At 54.1% G+C, this 13,738-nt stretch overlaps 1 long non-coding RNA gene across 1 annotated transcript; it reads right to left on the bottom strand.

Moving 5' to 3' along the window:
* Positions 1-532: 532 nt before the first annotated feature.
* Positions 533-13,253, bottom strand: LOC125752673 (uncharacterized). Its single transcript, XR_007402753.1, has 2 exons — positions 10,457-13,253; positions 533-3,323 (listed from the first exon to the last, which is right to left on the bottom strand). It is a non-coding gene; the product is annotated as an uncharacterized LOC125752673 (long non-coding RNA).
* Positions 13,254-13,738: the final 485 nt, after the last annotated feature.

Consider the following 13,738-nt stretch of genomic DNA (forward strand, 5'->3'; position numbering starts at 1 on the left):
GAGCATTTTCTCATGTGCGTGTTGGCCACATCTATGTCTTCCTCTGTGAGATTTCTGTTCATGTCTTTTGCCCATTTCATGATTGGATTGTTTGTTTCTTTGCTGTTGAGTTTAATAAGTTCTTTATAGATCTTGGAAACTAGCCCTTTATCTGATACGTCATTTGCAAATATCTTCTCCCATTCTGTAGGTTGTCTTTTAGTTTTGTTGACTGTATCCTTTGCTGTGCAAAAGCTTCTTATCTTGATGAAGTCCCAATAGTTCATTTTTGCTTTTGTTTCTTTTGCCTTCGTGGATGTATCTTGCAAGAAGTTACTATGGCCGAGTTCAAAAAGGGTGTTGCCTGTGTTCTCCTCTAGGATTTTGATGGAATCTTGTCTCACATTTAGATCTTTCATCCATTTTGAGTTTATCTTTGTGTATGGTGCAAGAGAGTGGTCTAGTTTCATTCTTCTGCATGTGGATGCCCAATGTTCCCAGCACCATTTATTGAAGAGACTGTCTTTTGTCCAGTGGAGTCTTTCCTGTGCTGTCAACTGGTCAGTTTTGACTGCTCTGTCCCTTCCTCATCAGGGACAATGGTTGGGGATGGCCTCACTGTCTCCTCCTCTCCAGGGACACTGGTTAGTGTTGGTCGTGCTGTCCCCTTCTCTCTGGAGACACTGGTAAATATCGGCCACGCTGTGGCACCTTTCCGGAGACACTGGCCCATGTCAGCCGAGTTGTCCACTTATCTCCTGGGACAATAAGAGTGTCGGCCACGTTGTCCCCTCCACTTTGGGGACATCGGGCAGTGTCATCAATGCTGTCACTTCCTGTCACAGGACACTGGATAGTGTCAGCCATGCTGTTCCCTCCTCTCCTGGGACACCCAGCAGTTTCTGCTGTGCTGTCCCTTCCTCTCCCAGGACACAGGGCAGTGTCTGCCACGTTGTTCCCTCCTTGCTGGGGACATTGGTCAGTGTCTGCTGTGGTGTCCCCTCCTCTCTCGAGACACTGGACAGTGTTGCCTGCGCTGTCCCCTTCTCTCCGGGGATACTGGTCAGTGTCAGTTTCGCTGTCACCTCCTCTCCCAGGACACCAGATGGTGTCCCCTGCATGGCCCCTACACTTTGGGACTCTGGGCTGTGTTGTCCATACTGTCAACTCCTGTCTCAGGACACAGTTTAGTGTCAGGCACACTGTCCCCTCCTGTCCTGGGATTCAGGGCAGTGTTGGCCATGCTGTCCCCTCCTTTCCCGGGACCCCAGGTAGTGTCAGCCACTCTGTCCACTCCTCTCCGGCAACAACGTCTGCCACACTGTTCCCTCCTCGCCGGGTACACCGGTCAGTCTCATCCACTAGGTCCTCTCCTCTCCCAGGACACTAGACAGTGTTGGCTGTGCTGTTCCCTTGTCACAGGGGATACCGGCATCCCCTCCTCTCCTGAAACACTGGACAGTATTGGCTGTGCAGTCCCCTCTTCTCCAAGGACATCGGTCAATGTCAGCTGTGCTGTCCCCTCCTCTCCCAGGACATCGAACAGTGTCGGCCATGCAGTCCCCTCCATTTCGGGGACACTGGGCAGTGTCATCCATGCTGACACGTCCAGTTACAGGACATGGGGTGGTGGTCTTTGCTCTCCCCTCCACTTTGGGGAAAATGGGCAGTTTTGTTGAGTTGTCATCTCCTGTCACAGGCCACTGGGCAGTGTTGGCTGTGCTGTCCCCTCCTCTCCCCAGACCTCGGCCAGTGTAGTTCCCTCCTCTCCAGGGACCCCAAGCAGTCTCAGTCACACTGTCCCCTCCTCGCCGGGGACACCGGTCAGTTTTAACCATTCTGTCCCTCACCGGGGACAACAATGGCTTTGGCCGCACTGTCTCCTCCTCTCCAGGGACACTGCAGTGTCAGCCATGCTGTCTCCTCCACTTCAGGGACATTGGGCAGTGTCAGCTGCGCTGTCCCCTCCTCTCCCAGGACATCGAGCAGTGTCAGCCACGCTGTCTTCTCCTTTAGTGGGACCCAGGGCAGTGTAGGCCACCCTGTCCCCTCCTCATCTGGGACAACTAGCAGTGTCAGCCACGCTATCCCTTCCTCTCCAAGGACACTGGACAGTGTTGGCTGCACAGTCCCCACCTCTCTGGGGACATGGTCAGTGTTGGTCATGCTGTCCCTTCCTTTCCTGAGACACCAGGCAGTGTCAGCCGCGCTGTTTCCTCCTCACAGGGGACACCAGTCAGTGTTGGCTGCACTGTCCCATCCTCTCTGGGTACACCAGTATCACTCATGCTATCCTCCCCTCTCCGGGGATACCAATCACTGTCAGTCACACTGTCCCCTCCTCTCCATGACGTAAGGCAATGTCTGCTGTGTTGTCCACTCCAGTCCCAGAACAGTGGTCACTGTCAGCCGTGCTGTCCCCTCCATTTAAAGGACACCAGTCAGTGTTACCCACACTGTCCCCTCCTGCCCCGGACACTTGTGTAGTGTCAGCCGCACTGTCCCTCCTCTCCGGGACACAGGGCAGTGTCCACCGTGCTGTCCCCTCCACTTCCGGGACCCCAGACAGTGTTGGTCATGCTGTCCCTTTCTCTCACGAACTTGGGCAGTGTTGGCCATGCTGTTTCCTCCTCTCCTGGGATCCCGGACAGTGCTGCCCACACTGTCTCTTCCTCTTCTGGGACCCTGGGCAGTGTTGGCCATGTTGTCCCCTCTTCGCCTGGGACCCTGGACAGTGTCACCTGCGCTGTCCCCTCCCCTCCTGGGACCCAGGGCAGTGTCGGCCACACTGTCCCCTGCTCTCCTGTAACACCAGATAGTGTCGGCCCTGCTGTCCCTTACTCTCCCAGGATCCCGAACAGTTTCATCCGCACTGTCCCCTTCCTTCCTGGGACCCCAGGCAGTTTTGGGTCTGGTCCCCTCACCAACCAGGACCCCAGGCAGTGTCGGCCGCGCTCTCCTCTCCTCTCCCTGGACACTGGCAGTGTCAGGCGTGCTGTCCCCTATTCTCCAGGACACCAGTTAGTGTTGGCCACGCTATCTCTTCCTCTCTGGGGACACCAGTCTGTGTCGGCCGTGCTGTCCCCTTCTCTCTGGGGACACTGGTCAGTGGCAGCCATGATGTCCCCTCCTCTACCGGAACACCAGACATTGTCAGCCGCATTGTCCCTCCACCTGGTGGACATCAGGCAGTGTCTTCCGCGCTGTCACCTCCTGTCACAGGACCCTGGGCAGTGTCGTGTGCACTGTCACCTCCTGTCATGGGACATTGGGTAGTGGTGGCCATGCCCTCTCCTCCTCTTCCGGGATCCCTAGATGTGTCAGCTGCGTGGTCCTCTCTTACCCTGGGACAACAGAGAATGTCAGCCGTGCTCTCCACTCCACTTCTGGGTAAATGGGTAGTGTTACCCATGTTGTCACCTCCTGTCATAGGACAGTGTCAGTTGAGCTGTCCCTTCCTCTATCAGGACTCTGAGTTGTGTTGGCCATGTTGTTCACTCCTCTCCGGGGACATAGGTCAGTGTCCTTCATGCTGTCACCTCCTATCATGGGACACTGGGAAGTGTCATCTGTGCTTTTCCCACTGCTTGGTTACACAAGGCAATGTGGGGCATGCTGTTATCTCCTGTCACAGGACACTGGGTAGTGTCAGGCACGCTGTCCCCTCCTCTCCCAAGACCCCGGGCATATCGGGTGCAATGTTCCTTCCATTCCTGGAACCCCTGGAGTGTTGGCCATGCTGCTCCCTCCTCTCCCAGGACCCTGGGCAGTGTCGGCCACACTCTTGCCTACTCTCTCAAAACCCTGGACAGTGTTTGCTGCGCTGTCCCCTCCTTTCCGGGGATATCAGTCAGTGGTGGCCGCACTTGTCCCCTTATCTCCCAGGACACCAGACATTGTTGGCCGCGCTGTCCCCTCCACTTTGTGGACACCAGGCAGTGTCTTCCACACTGTCACCTTCTGTCATGGGACACTGGGCAGCGTCAGCCGTGCTATCCACTCCTCTCCTAGGACTCTGGGCAGTGTCAGATTCATAGTCTCCTCCTCTCTCAGGACCCTGGGCAGTGTTGGCCATGCTGTCCTCTCCTCTAACAGTACAAAGGGCAGTGTAGACTGTGCTGTCCTCTCTTCTCCCAGGATAACGGCAGTGTCTTTTCTGCGGTCCCTTCCTCTCCCAGGACCCTGGGCAGGACCTCCATGCTCCCCACACTCCTAACAGGACAATGGGCAGTATTGGCTGAGATATCCCACCCTCTCCCAGAACAGTGGGCAGTGTCACCCACGCTGTCCCCTACTTTCCCAGGACACTGGACATTGTTGGTTGTGCTGTTCCCTCCTCTTTCAGGACACTGTGCAGTGTCAGTTGCAATGCCCACCTCTATCAGGACACTTGGAAGTTTGGCTGCGCTGTCTCCTCATATGTCGTGACCACAGGCAGTGTTGGCCCTGCTGTCCCCTCCTCTCCTGAGATGCCAGGCAGTGTGGGCCCCACTGTCCCCTCCTCTTCCAAGACACTGTGCAGTGTCAGTTGTGTTGTGCCCTCTGTACCAGAACACTGGGCAATGTCAGCTGTGCTATCCCCTCCTCTCTCAGGACCTGAGAAACAAGCATTCCTTGCAGGCATCTTCTAAATAGCCTCTAACATAAGGAAGTTAGAAGCTATGTTCACAGTAGTTGGGGAGACCCAAGGGATGGACACTTAGCATGACATTCAGAAAGAAGTATTCCTTGATCATAACCTTAAACTGGCATATAACCTATTAGAGTTAGAAGCTAGCTCCACCATAGGTGAGCAGGTGAAATCGGAAGTCCCTGTACTGAACTCTGAGACACAAGCATTCTGTGCTTGCAGCTTGCCACCAGCCACTCACCAACGGAGGGTACAAGCTAGCTCCACAGGAGTGGAGGGCCCATGGAAATGCTATTTAGGGAACTGTGAGCAACCAGAATCCCTGGAGAGCATCTGTGAACTACCATCTCACCTACTGGCTTAGACCTAGATCAAAAGCACGTGAGGAAGGTTGAGGGAAATGCAGCCTACTGCACTCTGAGAAACAAGCGTTCCTTGCAGGCAGCATCTGACACACCTCTAACATAAGGGAGTTAGAAGCTATATCCACAGTTGGTGTGGAGGCCGAAGGGACAGGACCTGTTCTTTACTCTCAGAAAGAAGAATTGAACACCGCTCACATCTAGGATCTCACCTATGGGACTTAGAAGCTAGTGCTGCTCTAGGTGTGGAGGTGCAGTGGAAAGGCACTGTACTGAACTCTGAGACACAAGCATTCTGGGCCTGCAGTTTGCCACGAGCTTCTCAGCCACGGGAGGTACAAGCTAGCTGCACGGGAGTGGAGGGCCCATGGAAATGCTGTGTAGTGAACTGTGAGCAGCTACCGTTCCTGGAGAGCAGCTATGCACTCTCCTCTTGCCTATTAGATTTAGAACATAGGTCAAAAGCATATTGTGAGGCTCAAGGGAAATGCGTCCTACTGTGTCCTGAGAAATAAGTGTTCCATGCATGCAGCTTCTGACAAGCCTGTAACATAAAGGAGTTAAGAACTCTGTCCACAGTAGGTGTGGAGGCACAAGGGACAGGCTCTGTACTCACCTCTCAGAAAGCAACATTCCTTGAATGCAGCTTTCAACTAGCCTCTCCCCTATGGGAGTTAGAAGGCAGCTCCAGTATGGAAAGGTGCTGCACTGAACTCTGAGACAGAAGCATTCAGGGCCTGCAGCTTGTCAGTAGCCTCTTAACCAGAGAAGTACAAGCCAGCTCCACAGGAGTGGAGGGCCCATGGAAATATTATGCAGCGAATGCTGAATGCTCTCTAGCATTCCTGGAGAGTAGCTTTGCTCTACATTCTCACCTACCGGCCTTAGAAATTAGAACAAAAGCACCAGTGGACACTCATAGAAAATGCGGCATTCTGCACGTTGAGAAACAAGCATTATCTGTAAGCAGCCTCTGACAAGCATCTAACATAAAGACACGTTATTTCCACAGCAGTTGTGGAGTACTGAGGGACAGGCCCTCTGCTCAACTCTTCGAAAGAAGGAAACCTTCAATGTAGCTTACAACTAGCCCCTCAACTATGAGAGATAGAAGCTAACTCCACTCTAGGTGAGGAGGTGCCATCGAAAGGCGCTGTACTGAACTCTGAGACACAAGCATTCTGAACCCGTAGGTTGCCGCCAGCCGCTCCTGACAGGAGTACAAGCCAGCTGCACGGGAGTGGAGGGCCCATGGAAATGCTGTGCAGTGACCTGTGAGCAACCAGCGTTCCTGGAGAGCAGCTTTGAACTACCCTCTCACCCACCAGCCGGAGAACCAACATCAAAAGCACCTCAGGGGCAGCCCCGGTGGGGCGGCAGTTTAGCGCTGCCTGCAGCCCAGGGCGTGATCCTGGAGACCGGGGATCGAGTCCCACATCGGGCTCTCTGCGTGGAGCCTGCTTCTCTCTCTGCCTGTGTCTCTGCCTCTCTCTCTCTGTGTCTCTCTCATGAATAAATAAATAAAATCTTAAAAAAAAAAAAAAAACAAAAAAACAAAAGCACCTCAGGTGGCTCGTGGTAAATGTGGCCTACTTCATTCTGAGAAATAAGTGCTCCCTGTAGGCAGCTTCTGTCAAGCCTCTAACATAAGGGATTTAGAAGCTTTGTCCACAGTAGGTCTGGAGGACCAAAGGACAGGTTCTCTGCTCAACTCTCAGGAAAAAAGCATTCTTTGACCGCAACTTTCAACTAGCCTCTCATCTATGGGAATTAGAACCTAACTCCTCTCTAGGTCAGGAGGTGCCATGGAAAGGCACTGTACTGAGGTCTGAGATGCAAGTATTCAGGGCCTGCAGCTTGTCACTAGTCTCTCATCCACAGGAGGTACAAGCTAGCTGCACAGGAGTGAAGAGCACATGGAAATACTATGTAGTGAACTGTGAGCAACCAGCGTTCCTGGAGAGCAGCCTTGCTCTATACTCACACCTACCAGCCTTAGAACCTAGAAGAAAGCCCCAGTGGACACTCGCAGAAAATGTGTCCTATTGCACACTGAGGAACATGCGTTCCTTGCAAGTAGCCTATGACAAGCCTCTAATATGAGGTAGTTAGAAGAGATGTCCAGAGTAGTTGTGGAGCACCAAGGGACAGGTCCTCTGCTCAACTCTTACAATGAAGAGAACCTTCAACGTAGGTTACAACTATCCTCTCACTTATGGGAGTTAGAAGCTAACTGCACTCTAGTTGAGGAGGTGCCATAGAAAGGCGCTGTACTGACGAGACACAAGCATTCAGGCCTTCCACACTGTCCCCTCCACTTAGGGGACAACGGGCAGCATTGTCCATGCTGTCACCTCCTGTCATACAACACTGGGTAGTATCAGCTGCGCGGTCCTCTCCTCTCCCAGGTCCCCAGGCAGCGTTGGCTGCACAGTCTCTCCTCTCCTGGGACATCTGGGAGTCTCAGCTGCGCTGTCACCTCCTCTCTGGGGACACCAGGCAGAGTCAGCCGCGCCGTCTGCTCCTCTCCTAGGACCCTGGGAGTGTTGGCTGCGCAGTCCCCTCCCCTTCTCTTGGGACATCAGTGTCAGCTACACTGTCCCTCCTTTCCCAGGACCCCAGGGTGTGTCAGTCACATGTCCCCTCCTCTCCTGGGACATAGGCACTGTTGGCCGTGCTCTCCCCTCCCCCCGGAGCCCCAGGAAGTGTCGACCATGCTGTCTCCTCCTCTCCCAGGACCCTGGGCCATGTCAGCTGTGCTGTTCCCTCCTCTCCCAGGACTACAGGCAGAGTCGGCTGTGCTGTCCCCTCCTCTCCTGGGACACGAGACACTGTTGGCCGCATTCGCCTCCTCAATTTGCAAACACGGGGAATTGTTGTCCACGCTGTCGCCTCCTATCACAGGACACTGGGTAATGTCAGCTGCACAGTCACCTCCACCCCCTGTATATTGGACAGTGTCAGCTGCACTGTCCCTTCCTCTCCTGGGATGCCCAGCAGTGTTGGCAATGCTGTCTACTCCTCTCTTGGGACCCCAGGAAGTATCCCCTGCGCTGTCCCCTCTTCTCCCGAGTTATCAGTCAGTGTCATTCATGCTGTCACCTCCTGTCATGGGTAACTGAGCTGTGTTGTCCACGATGTCCTCTCCACTTTGGGGACACCTTGCAGTGTCGTCCACACTGTCACCTCCTTCACGGGACACTGGATAGTATTAACCTCACTCTCCCTCCTTTCCTGGGACCCCGGTCAGTGTTGGCCACGATGTCCCCTCTCCCAGGACCCCAGACAGTGTCAGCCGCACTGTCCCCTCCACTGCTGGGACCCTGGGTGTGTCGGCCACACTCTTCTCTCCTCTTCCAGGACCCCGGGCAGTGTTGGTCCCGCTGTCTCTTCCTCTCCTGGGACCCCAGGCAGAGTTGGCCGTGCTTTCCTCTCCTCTCCTCTAACAGGACAATGGGCAGTGTACACCGTGCTGTGCCCTCCTCTCCCAGGACACTGCACAGTGTTGGCTGTGCTGTACCCTCTCTACCAGAATATCCCCTCCTCACTCAGCACCTGAGAAACAAGCTTTCCATGCAGGCAGCTCCTGACTAGCCTCTAACAAAAGGAAGTTAGAAGCTATGTCCACAGTATGTGTGGATGCCCAAGGGACAGGCCCTTTGCTCAACACTCAGAAAGAAGCGCTCCTTGAATGTAACTTTAAACTAGTATCTAACCTATCGTAGTTAGAAGGTAGCTCCACTCTAGGTGAGGAGATGAAATGGAAAGGCTCTGTACAGAACTCTGAGACACAAGCATTCAGGGCCTGCAGCTTGACTCTAGCCACTCACCCATGGTAGGTACAAGCCAGCTGCACAGGAGTGGAGGGCCCATGGAAATGCTCTGTAGTGAATTGTGAGCAACCAGCATTCCTGGAGAGCAGCTTTGACTACCATCTTATCTCTGGGCCTTAGAACCTAGATCAAAAGCACGTGTGGAGGCTCACGGGAAATGCAGCCTACTGCACTCAGAGAAACTAGAGTTCCTTGCAGGCAGCTTCTGACAAGCCTCTAACATAAGGGATTTAGCAGTTATGTCCACAGTTGGTGTGGAGGCCGAAGGGACAGGCCCTTTTCTCAACTCTCAGAAAGAAGCATTCCTTGAATGCAGTTTTCAACTAGCCGTTCACCTACGCTAGTTAGTAGCTAGCTATATTCTAGGTGAGGCGTTGCCATGGAAAGAAAGGCATTGTGCTGAACACGGAGACACAAACATTCTCCTCAGCAGCTTGCCAGTAGCCTCTCACACATGGGATGTAGAAGGTAGCTCCACAGGAGTGGAGGGTCCATGGAAATGCTATGTAGTGAATTGTGAGCAACCAGCCTTCTAGGAGACAGGTTTTCCACTACCCCCTCACCTACTGTCCTAACCCTAACCCAGCACCTAGCACCTAACCCTAACCCCTAATTCTAACCCCTAACCCTAACCCCTAATCATAACTTTACCCTAATCTCTAACCCTAAGCCCAAACCTGAACCCTAACCTTATCCCGAACCCAAAGCCAACCCTAACCCTAATCCAAACCCAAACCCTATCTCCTAACCTGAACCTGAACCCTAACTCCTAAACCTAACTTGAACCCAAAACTGAACCTTAACCCTAACCCTAACCTGAACCCTAATCTTAACCTGAACACGAACCTTAACCTAACCTGAACCCTAACCCGAACCCGAACTCGAACCCCAACCCGAATCTAAACACTAACCCTAATCCGAACCTTAACCCAAATCCGAAACTTAACCCAAATCCGACTCTTCTTGAACCCCGAACCCGAACCTGAAACCTAACTTGAACCCTAACCCTAACCCTAACATGAACCCTAAACTGAACTCTAACCCAAACCCTAACCCCTAACCCGAACCTGAATCCTAAACCTGAACCCAACACTAACCCTAACCCAAACCCAATCCTAACCTGAACCCGAATGCTAACCCTAACCCTAACCTGAAACCTTACCAGAACCCTAACTGGTCCCTGGAACCTGAACCCTACCCCGAACCTGAACACAAACACTAACCCGAATCTGAACCCTAACCTGAACCCGAACACAAACCTGAACCTTAACCCCTAACATCTAACCAGAACACGAACCCGAGCCCTAACTTTAACCAAACCTGAACCCTAACCCAAACCCAAACCCTAACTTGAACTGAACCTAAACCCTAACCCAAACCCGGACACTAACTCTACCCAAACCCAAACCCTAACCAGTACTCAAACCTGAACCCTAACCCTATCCCAAACCTGAGCCCAAACCCTAATCCTATACCAAACCTGAAGCCAAACCCAAACCCCCAACCCCTAAACCTAACACTAACCACTAACTCTGAACCCCTAACCCCTAACAATAACCCCTAACCCCTAACCCCTAACCCTAACCCAAACTGCTAACCCCTAACCCTAACCCTAAGCATAACCCTACCATTAATTCTAACTGTTCACTTACCTGTGTTTTTGAGTAGTCCCTGCCGAAGTCGCTGTGTATCCGACCAATGGCTCTAGAATCCTCCAGCAGGTCCTGAGAAAGTCACACTTCTGTTCTTGTGGACATGGCCCTGTACCCTCCCCTGCGGGTCCTAAAAGGCCAATTTCTATAGGCATGTCGGGGCCTCCATCAGGCCCCATACTCACCACAGCCAGTCCTGAGGACACCAGGCTCCTGTCAGTGTGTATGGGGCCCCATGTCTTCCTGAACCATAAACAATGGGTCCTGAGGACAACTGGGGCTACAGTCACTGTGGACACCGCCTCACATCTCCCAAAGCCTCACAGCAGGTCCTGAGGAGGCCGGGGGCTCCTGTCAGCTGGGATACGGCCCCACGTCCTCCCAAACACTCATAGCGGTTCCTGAGGAGGCCAGGGGCTCCTGTCAGTAGGTATGCACCTCACATCTTCCTGAAGACTCACCGTGGGTCAGCCCAGGGCTCCAGTCAGCATGGATGGGGCCTGACATCCTCTTGAGGCCTCAGCTTGGGTCTTGATGAGGCCAGGGGCTTCTGTCAGCATGGATACAGCCCCACGTCCTACTTGAGCCTCACCATAGGTCCTGAAGAGGCTGGTGTTCCTGTCAGCAAGGACTCAGACCCACATCCTCCTGAAGCCTCATCTTAGGTCCTGAGGAGGCCAGGAGCTCCTGTAACTGTGGAAACAGCCCCACATCCTCCCCAAGACTGACTGCTGGTCCTGTGGAGGCTGGGGGCTCCTGTCAGTGTGGACTCGGCTCCACGTCCTCCTGAAGCCTCACCATGGGTCTTGAGGAAGACAGGGGCTGTTGTCAGCATGCACGTGGCACCACATCTTCCTGAAGACTCACCACAGGTTGTGAGCAGTCTGGATGCTCCTGTTAGTGTAGACATGGCCCTACAACTTCCTGAAGCCTCACCATGGGTTGAGAAGGCCAGGGGCTTCTGTCAGTATGGATGCAGCCCCATATCTTCTTGAAGCCTCACCTTTGGTCCTGAGGAGGCTGTGGGCTCCTGTCAGTGTGGACGCAGCCCCACATGTCCTGAAGACTATACTGCAGGTCCTGAGGAGGACAGGGTCCTGTCATTGTCGATGTGGCCCCACATTTTCCTCAAGTGTCACAGGGGTCCTGAGGAGGCTGGGGGGGTCCTTTCAGCATAGACATGGCCCCATGTCCTCTCAAAGCCTCGCCACAAGACCTGAGGGGGCTGGGGACTCCTGTCAGCATGGACATGGCCCCAAATCTTCCCAAAGCCTTCACAACAGGTCCTGAGAAGGCCAGGGGCTCTTTTCGGCATGGACGCAGCCCCACATCTTCCTGAACCCTCACAGCCGGTCCTGAGGAGGCCGGGGGCTCCTGTCAGCATGGACGGGGCCCCACATGTCCCGATGCCTTAACAGCGGGTCCTGAGGATGCCAGACTCCTGTCTGCGTGGTCGTGGCTCCATGTCTCCCTGAATTGTCAACAGTGGGTCCTGAGGACGCCAGTCTTCTGTCAGTATGGAGGCAGCTCCATGTCCTCTCAAACCTTCACTGTGTGTCCTGAGGAGACTGGGAACCCTGCCAGTGTGGACGGGGCCCCATGTATTCCCGAAGACTCACCTTGGGGCCTGATGAGGGTGGGGGTCCTATTTGTGTTGACACAGCCCCACATCCTCTCAAACCTTCACCATGGGTCCTGGGTAGGCCGAGGGCTCCTGTCAGTGTGGACACGACCCCATGTTCTCACCAAGCCTAACCATGGGTCCTGAGGAGGCTGGGGCTCTGACAGCATGGACACAAACCCACATCTTCCTGAAGCCTCACCACCTGTCCTGAGGATGCCAGGGGCTCCAGTCAACATGGACACGGCCCCAAATCTTCCTGAAGTCTTCTCAGCGGGTCCTGAGGAGGCCGGGGGCTCCTTTCAGCATGTATGCGGCCCCACATCTGAAGCCTCACCGCGGTTTGAGGAGGCAGAGGGTTCCTGTCAGCATGGACACAGCCCCACATCTTTCCAAAGCCTCACTGCATATCCAGAAGTGGCTGAAGGCTCCAGTCTGTGTGTACGTGGCTTCACATCTTCCTGAAACCTCAGTGCATGTCCTGAGGTGACCAGGGGCTCCTATCAGCATGGACGCAGCCCCACATCTTCCTGATAACTCACCGTGTCCTGAGGAGGCTGGGGGCCCCTGTCCACATGGACATGGCCCCAAATCTTCCCAAAGCCTTCACAGTGGGTCCTGAGGAGGCCGGGGTCTCCTTTCAGAATGGACGTGACCCCACATCTTCCTGAAGCCTCATCGTGGGTTTAGGATGCTGGGGGCTCCTGTCAGCGTGGATGCAGCCTCACATCTTCTCAATGCCTCGCTGTGGCTCCTGAGGAGGCCGGAGGCTCCTGTCAGTGTGGATGCAGCCCCACATCTTCTGAAACCTCACAGCAGGTCCTGAGGCCAGGGGCTCCTTTTAGCGTGGACGGGGCCCCACATGTTCCCAAGCCTTCACAGTGGGTCCTGAGGATGCCATGCTCCTGTCTGCATGGTCGCGGCCCCACGTCTCCACAAATCATTGACAGTGGGTCCTGAGGACATCAATCTGTCAGTGTGGACGTGGCCCCACATCCTCCTGAAGCATCACCACTGGTCCTGAGGAGGCTGGCAGCTCCTGCCAGTGTGGACATGGCCCCACGTCTTTCTGAAGCCTCACCTTGGGTCCTGAGGGGGCCTTGAACCCCTGTCAGCTTGGATGTGGCCCCAAGTCCTCCCCAACCCTCCCCAATCCTCCTCAGCACGACCAGGCTCCCATACTGCAGGCTTGCAGGTGGAAAAGGCCAACTGCGCATGCCTGCCCAGTTGGGTCCAGGCCTGGGCTTGGGCACCCCCTGCTGGATGTTCAGGCACTGTAGGAGGCTGTGCTGGAGGCCATGCCCTCACTCCCTTGAAGACACCTGCCTCCTTCCAGGCTCCAGCTGAGTCCTATACGCTAACCTCACTGAAATGGAGCATAACATTCCAGCTTCTCCAGAAATACTTAAGGAACAATGAATTGAAACCCATAGGATATGAAACGAAATGTGGACAAAACTTTTACAACTTCCACCAAAATTCACTCAACCCTCTTACACTTTGGGTGGGAACACAAGCTGGTGCAGCCACTCTGGAAAACAGTATGGAGGTTCCTCAAGAAGTTACAAATAGAGCTACCCTACGACCCAGCCATTGCACTGCTGGTAATTTACTCCAAAGATACAGTTGTTGTGAAATGCCAAGACACCTGCACCCCAATG

Source organism: Canis lupus, chromosome 16 (assembly GCF_003254725.2).
Source record: "Canis lupus dingo isolate Sandy chromosome 16, ASM325472v2, whole genome shotgun sequence".
Classification (NCBI taxonomy): domain Eukaryota; kingdom Metazoa; phylum Chordata; class Mammalia; order Carnivora; family Canidae; genus Canis; species Canis lupus.